Genomic DNA, 8,793 nt, shown 5'->3' with positions numbered 1-8,793 from the left:
AGTGAAGAGGAGGATTATTTGCTAAAGAGTTTTTAATGTTATAAAGTTGAAATACAGTTTTTGTATATAGGTTCTCTATTATTATTAGAGTGACGACGATTTTTTTTAAATATATATCCGATTAAGGAATACACAACTATTATTTTTGGATTCAGATAATTAAAAATTAATACCAAAATGGTGGCGATATGAACACCCAGCAAACTCGCTGATTTTGTTTCTTCGATGCTAAATTTAGTTAAAACAGGTAAAAATTACCAGAAGGAGTGAATCAATATCCTCTATATTTGAACTTAATTTATGTTTGAAAGATATAATACGATGTGCAAAGATTGGATGAAATTAAATACTCCATCATCATGCGCACCAGCCAGATTGACGGACATTTGTGAAACGACTCCAAACACTCAGAAAGGGAGTTAGTCCAAAAAATATTGATGAGGCACAATTCAATCTTAGCAAAGTATATATATCTTCATTAACCATGAGGCTGATAGTATGGACCTGTATTGCAAAATTTCTTGGAAAAAATGATTTGGCTCTTCGAGATCATGGTCCAATTTCTATTTGGCAAAATTTTCATTTTTCTAACATTTTGAAATCACTTCTTTATGAAGATGAAATAAATTGAGCACAATTAAGCACTACTAGTGGTTGTATAGAACTTCCACAACTTAGACTTCAAGCATATTCGATTATTCCCTGGTCTGTTGTAGCCTTTTCTATGTGATGGGACTGCCATCTATCGTAGCCTAGAAAAACACCCCATTAAATTTTGTGCTGTGGTTGATGTCCTTGCTTATTTAATGTTGACATTTTCCTCGGAGGCACTACCAAGATGCTTAAAACCGCATGCATATGAATTTTGTGCAGATTGGATCTTTGGCTGATGGTATGGACTATTGGTTGCATAGAACTTACACAGCTTACGCTTCAAAGCATCACCATCTTATTCGATTAGTCCCTGGTCTGATGTAGCCTTTCCTATGTAATGGGACTGTCATCTATCGTAGCCTATAAAAACACCCCATTGAATTTTTGCTGTGGTTGGGGTGCTTGCTTTTTTTGGGTTGCCATTTTCCTCAGGGGCGGCGCTATCTAGAAGCTTGGTCTGCGGCAGATGGGACTGTCATCTATTGTTCCTTAGAAAAAGCATGTTCATTAATTTGGTGCAGAGGATGGAGCCCTTGCTTATTTAGGGTTCAAATTTGGCTTGTGGGTAGTCTGTCCTAGAAAAGACGATGACATAACTTGAATTTTGTACTGTACGATGACTTGAATTTTGTACTGTGGTTGGGATCCTTGCCTTATTAGTGCTATCCTTTTTCCTTTGGGTGGCACTATCATCTATAGCCTGTTCTAGACTGACAACTATCGTTGCTTAGAAATAGCGTCTCCTTGAATTTGACGCAGTGGTTAGTGTCGTTGATTTCCCTTTGTCTTATCATTTGACTCTGGGGAACTCTATTTAGATGATTGGTCTGCTGTAACATGTTCTAGTCGATGAGGGTGTCATCTATTGTGTTGGTTAGAAAGACATTGGTACTCTTGCTTTTTGGGTATTGATTGGTGTCCTTGCTTATTTAGTGTTGACATGTACATACCTCTGGATGGGGCTATCATTTGATGTCTATATTCGGTGATGAGCCTGGCATCTATCGTTGCTAAGGAACAGTGCCTGCTTGAATCTGGTGCAGTGATTGGAGTCACTGATTTCCTTTAGTGTCATTATTTGCCTCTGTGTGTCGCTATCTAAATGATTGGACTGCTCTAGCCTGTCCTAGAATATGAGGCTGGCTTTTACCGTTGCTTTGCTGGATTATGAAAGAAAGGTTGTTCCACAAGCGGAGCTTAAAAAAATTTTTCAAAGAGCGTTGGTCCGACATTTTTTCTTCTTCGTGATCTTTCCATCGGATTCGTGGTCATCCCCTTCTGCGTGTACCATCACTTGGCTCGCTTTTATATGCATTTTGAGTGGGAGAATTATCATCCATTCTCACAACATGACCAAGCCAACGTAGTCGCTGCAGCTCGATCCTTCTGACTATGTCCATATCTAAGAATAATGATATATATAGATATCATATAGCTCATGGTTCATTCATTCTACGACGATATTCACCGTCGACGCGGATCGGTCCTTAGATCATCAGGAGCATTCTTCTCTCAAACACTCCAAGAGTTTCCTTATCTGCTTGCGCATTCATACAACAGCACGGGTAATACCTTGTAGAGTGTGAGTTTGGTCTGGCGAGAGGTGACCTTGCTTTTGAGTTGCTTATTCAGGTAAACACTATTCTCCTCCGGATTTCAAAGCTGATGTTATTAGTTTTGTTTATGGCGGTACCGATATATATATATATATATATATAAAATCGTTCACTAACTCGAAGCTGTAGGTTTCAAGTTCCACAGTTGGTCCGAGTCTACTGGGTCTTCTCGTCATTTAATGTCAGTCCGACTTTGGCAGACTCCTCAATTCGTTCAAAGGTGGCTGTTATCGCTCGCAGTGTTCGACCCATTATGTTGATATTGTCAGCGTAGGCAAGTAACATATGTTGTTTGGTGTACACAGTGTCATTACTGTTCACATTTGCATCTCGTATGACCTTTTCCAGCAGGATGTTAAACAGACCACACAATTAACTGTAACCTTCTCTGAACCCTCGTTCGGTATTGAAGGGCTCCGAGTAGTCCTTTCCGACTTTAAATGCTGATCTTGTGCCACTTAAAATTATCCCGCATAGCCGTATTAATTATCTAGGAATACCGAACGCAGACATGGCTCTAAACACATCTGAACGGATAGTGATGTCGAATGCGGCTTTATAGTCAACGAATAAGTGGCGGAGTGTGAAAATCTGGTCTATGGTGGATTTACCAGGTCTGAAGCCTTATTGGTATAATCCAATTATGTCATTGACCATTGACTTCAGTCGTTCACTCAACACGCAGGCACTTTTTGTGCGATGGGAAGGAGAATTAATCCTATATAATTGGCACAGTCTATATATTATTTTTACATATATCTGTCCCCTTTTTCTAAATTTTTTTGAGAAGAAAATTTTCAAATTTTTTATGGATTTGTGCACGGGACGCAGGGTGCTGAGGTTCCAATCATTGGGAATGCATTTCTCTAGCCAAATTGTACTAATTAGCTGGTGCATGCTCTTGAATAGTTCGGCTGGTAATCTATCGGCACCTGCTGCTTTATTTTTCTTCAGCCGATTAATTGCTATTCTGTCCTCATCATACAACTTATACCGTTATATCTTATTGGTTCTGGGGTATCTTCTTCACCGCTGCTATTGGATACCAGAAGCTTTTCAAAACGCTCCTTACAGATCCTTAACGGGCTGCCTGTAACTGTCACCAGGTTTCCATATTATCTGAACCAAAGCCTTCGGTTTGGTGTTTTACCCGTGTGTAAAATTTCCGGACTTCATTTCGACTCCTGAACATGTCGTCGCTTAGAAATAGTCTTATTGAATTTAGTGAAGCGGTTGGGGTCTATGATTATTTATTGGTCTAGGAGATGGGACTGCCATCTATTGTTGCTCAGTCACAGCGTCTTCCTGAATTTTGTGCAGCGGTTGAGCTTCTTGCTTCCCTTTTGTGTTATCATTTGCTTCTGGGTGGCGTTACCTAAATGATTGGTCTGTTGTTAATCTGGCCTAAGCGATAAGGCTGACATCTATCATGACTTAGAAACAGCATCTCCTTGAATTTTTGCAGTGATAGGGGTCATAGCGTATTAAGTGTTGACATTTGCCTATGAGTTGGCGCTATCATATGTAGCCTGTCCTAGGAAATGAGGTTGCCATCTGTTGTTGCTTAGAAAACAACGTCTCCTTAAATTTTGTGATATAGTTGATGTCCTTGCTTTGCCTTAGTGTTATCATTTGCCTCTGGGTGACGCTATTGTCTGTAACCTATCCTAAGAGATGAGGCTGTCATCTATTCCTCCAAGGCTGACTTCTACCGTTGCTTAGACATAAGTTAGGTTTGAGGATGTGCAGTCACATGTGTGACTGCAACACTCTGAGACCGGTTAGGTCCGTTGTGATCATCCACAAGAAGAAATACAGTGAAGAGAAGATACCAAAGACAGATCTTTAGGGGAGAGAAGATTAGTAAATTAAAGGAGTGAAGAATGATGGTCGATGCTGTAGACATTTTTTCAGTGGTTTGAGTCCTTACTTATTAAGTCTGTAGCCTGTCCTAGGAGATGAGGATGCCATCTGATGTTGTTTAGAAACAGCGTATCCTCACATGTTGTGTATTGGTGGGAGTCCTTATTTGCCTCTGGGTGCCGCTATTGTCTGTAATCTGTCCTAAGAGATGAAGCTGTCATATATTCCTTTTATAAACCGCACCTCCTTCAACGGTTTGTAGTGGTTGGGATCCTCGGGATTCCCTTTATGATAAATGATTGGTCTGTTTTTAACATGTCGTATAAGATACGGCTAACATCTATCGTTGCTTGGAAAGCGTTCCTCCTTGATTTTGTGCTTTGGTTGGTGTCCTTGCTTTGCTGTTGTGTTATCATTTGCCCATGGGTGGCGCTATTGTTTCTAATCTGTCCCAGGTGATGAGACTGCCATCTATTGTTGCCTAGAAATAACATATCTTTGAATTGTGAAGTGGTTGCTTATTTAGTACTGCAATTTTTCTCTGGATTGACACTACCTCCTGTCACTTATAATATGTATCCAAATTTGATTTTAAATCCAATTATCTGTTGATACGTCAATATTCAATCGAATAGCAAGGCAAACGTGCGGTTATTAAACATTTATGAATTGTTGTGAAACAATGGGGCAAATGTTCCTCCAAAGCTGTTATAAACAAACATTTTTATTCATTTATCTTTCTTTTTTCTGTTGCAACGAACACACACAAAAACATGCAACATTTCCTGAAACGTGCAAAATATCAAAATAGAAACAAGAAAAACACAATTTCTAAGGTTTCGAATCAATCTTTCTGAGGTAGATAGACAATGGTCAGCCAGCCAGTCAGTCCATTGGTCTTTGTACGACATATAAGTTCACGTGTTGCGACTCTTGGCAAGGTAACCCACCAAAGAACACAATACATTCCAACAATGACAAAAAAAAAAATCGTTGATGTTATGTCGAAATTGTAATAGATTAAACGGCAAGAGGTCATTTACAGAAGCTAAACACCCACAAACAGCCAGGTTGGCCACAGAAATGTGACCGGCATTTAATTCGTTCTGAAATGTTTTCATGTTTTTTATTTACACTCTTCGCTGTCTTCTTGTTCAGCGTTTCGTAGTTGTACCTTCAACATTTCCAATGACCGATTTCATAGCTAATGCTAATGTAATTAATGGCATATACCAAGGCGTTATGACCAATTTTGAATAGTTCTTCGCGAACTCTTAAAGAGTAACCATCGTTTGTGGGAAATGCAATTCTAAAGTAAAGAATTTAAAAGAAAGAAAAAAAAACAATTGAAAAAAATAGAAATAGAAAAAAGGATATTGAAAATGAATTTTCAAATCGAGATTGATATAATGACTTTGTAGACATCACACCCTACAAGGATACACCAAGGATATTCCAACCCAACCCCAAATATTTAAAGGTGTCTAATCAAAAGAAGATTACAACATTATTTTAATAAAATTAAAAAAAAAAATACAAACAACAACAAAAAAAGTATAACAAAGAAAAAAATGATTACACAATTGCAAATTTTTTAATGAAACCATAAAAGTGTTCGGTGGAATTTTATTGAAAAAAAAAAAATTGGAATAAATTTATTGGACTGCGAAGAAAAAAAAAATGTGTGGTGTAGAAATTAAAAAAAAAAAAAAAATTTTCATTGCCTAATTCAAGGACCTGTACCCAAGGTCCTTGGGACATGTAAGCAGCGAATTCAAGGACCTCTACTCAAGGTCCAAGCGAATTGAATTGCAGAAAAATTGTTTATACCCATAGCCCTTATGGCCAATGTGCCTAATCGAAAAATCGTGTTTTGACCCTAATTCGTTTTAGGAAATTTGGAGTCTATTTACAAATGTCTGGCTGGAGTGCACGGTAGCTCTTGAAGGGAGCAGCCATCGTTGCATATCATAATTTATCTTACAAATATAGCGGTGCACTTTTTCGGCTGCCTCTCCCATTAGTCGGGGAAGGCAATATCCGGAGCATCCGATTTTAATAAAACCTTGCACATGCGAATTTTGGATCAAATTCGAAGAAAAGAAATAGCGTTGCACTTTTTCTCCCATCCGATTTAAATAAATGGGAACTTTAAAAACCCAAAGAACAATGGGAATTTTAAACCAGTGAGCGGAGCAGTATAGTCGGATGGGGCCGACCATATGATACCCTACACAACATTTACGGAAATCTAACTTTGTGTGGTTCTTTATTCTGAGCTTGGATATTTCGCGATATTTGCAACCTCTTAACCGACTAGAGGTCAGCCAATATTACAAATATCCAGTACAGCCCTTCTAATCACTTGTCCAGATTCCCTGCACCGTGGGTTGTGTTGTGATGATCGGCTTTCAATTGCGGTCTATATTTCTTCTCAAAAAAAAAAAAAAAAAAAAAACACACACACACAGAGACAAAAAAAAATTAATTTTCGGTCCACTGCATCCTAATATTATTATCTGATCATCACCGAAAATTATAGGCCTTATCCTTGATCATACCTAGATCCTCATGGAAATTTTCAAAGCTATTAGCGCAATATTTCCGTCTCTAGTGTGCTAATGTGTCACTAAATAATATCGGAGCACGTAAGCACCTGTAAATATTTAAGTGTAACTTCCATATCCGAGTACATACGACGATATAATTGTTATCAATTTAAAGGTCAACCACTCCTCGGTCAACTTCTCGGGTCTATGTCCTTTAGGACTAAATATATACGTCGTAGAATACAAATTTTGTCATTTTCACAAAAAAGTCAGGGTCTATTTGACCCGCTATATATATTGACCGATCTTTATCAAAACAGACATGCTTACTCTTTGACCCAATCCTCTTCGCCATGTAAAAATTCGGGATGTTTGGGCCATAATTGCGGCCTCTAGAGCGACCAGAAAATCAGAAAAAAAATTAAGTTTTTGGTCCATTTCATCCCCTTAAATGTTAACCGATCTTTACCAGAACCCATCTTCATTGACCAGAACCCATCCTACATGCAAAATTTCGTGAAGATTGGTCCATAACTGTGGCCTGTATCGTGTTTACAAATTATAATGGTCAGACGGACACACATGTGTAGATCGATTCAGCTAGTCGAGATATGACGATCGGTATACTTAAAGGTGGATCTAGGACCAATATTTCGCGGCGTTACAAACTTCTGGGGCTGCACAAAGCTATAATACCCTGACAATGTAGTTGTGTAGGGTAAAAAACCCTAGAACAACTTAAAGGATGGGACCAATCGGTACCTATCCCACAAAGTTGTCGATATTTGTAAATCCAATTTTATGCAAATGGACTGATGATCGTTTAATTAATCTTTAAAATTTGGTTTCAATCGGACACAGCAATATTTAATCTATTGGTGTATATTCAGATCCCAAAATATGATCAATCATTTTATAAGGTCTAAACTTGGCCGATCTTACTATCTTTACTACCCGTAGATTTAGTATAACTATCAGCTATATATGTTCATTATGTCGGATACCTTCCAACACAAATATTAATAAATTATAAAGTTAATAAAAAAAATTCATCCACCTCCATAATAATCTCTCTTTTACTAATTAATTGAATGACATCGGAATCTATTTTCTCTTTCAAAAAAAAAAAAAAAAAAAAAATCAAAGACCTGTCAATGTCTTGCATTTGGGCTGTACATTGAAATATTCTTGCTTATACAGTTCCGATAAACAAATGCTGAACAGAGTTCGGCTAATTTGAAATAGATTCCTTATTTAGACGATCACTTTTCTCTTTCAAAAAAAAAAAAAAAAAAAAATCTTACTCTGACCCCACAGACTTGTCGATGTCTTGCATTTGGTCTGCACATTGGGCTGCTTATACAGTTCCGATAACAAAATGATGAACACTGTTCGGATAATTTGAAAAAGATTCCTTCTTTAGACGATCAATTTTCTCTTAAAAAAAAAAAATCAAATCTTACTCTGACCCCAAAGACTTGTCGATGTCTTGCATTTGGGCTGCACATTGGGCTGCTTATACAGTTCCGATAAACAAAAGCTGAACAGAGTTCGGATAATTTGAAATAGATTCTTTCTTTAGACGATTTTTATAACCTCAGCCTGAGAGCAAAAAAAAAAAATCCATTTCAAAAAATTTAAATTTTGGTATGAAACGGTTAGAGAATCAGATTTCTTAAAAAATTTTACGGACCTTGGTAAAAATTCTGTAAATTTCGAGTGGAAATTAAATTTACCACTATAATGTTGAATGTATATTAATTTCTTTTATGGTCCCTGGCGTATCTTCCAAATGATGTGGCTGTAATTAGAGATTTCGGGTTCTTAATTCATAGTTCCAATCTGTAGGCCCCCAAAAAATATTCACATTTTTAGAATCTTGAATCGTCTCTGGTTGTAATCGGCTAGTGATATATTTTGAATTGAAAATTGTACATCACACTAAGTTTATTGTTCGCAAAAAACACATGTTGTCGGATAAACGACATGAAATGCTTCTTAAATTTTGAATTGATTATTTTTCATGAAAAATAGAAAAAACTGAAATTAATTAAAAAAGCTAAAAGAAAGAGAGGTGATAAGCCTAGTCTTTCGAAATAAAAAAATACAAG

The sequence above is a fragment of the Musca vetustissima genome, unplaced genomic scaffold (genome assembly GCF_032173495.1).
Source record: "Musca vetustissima isolate MV318-11 ecotype Yass unplaced genomic scaffold, APGP_CSIRO_Mvet_v1 utg12113, whole genome shotgun sequence".
Taxonomy (NCBI): domain Eukaryota; kingdom Metazoa; phylum Arthropoda; class Insecta; order Diptera; family Muscidae; genus Musca; species Musca vetustissima.
Note: the sequence above shows the minus strand (reverse complement) of the source record.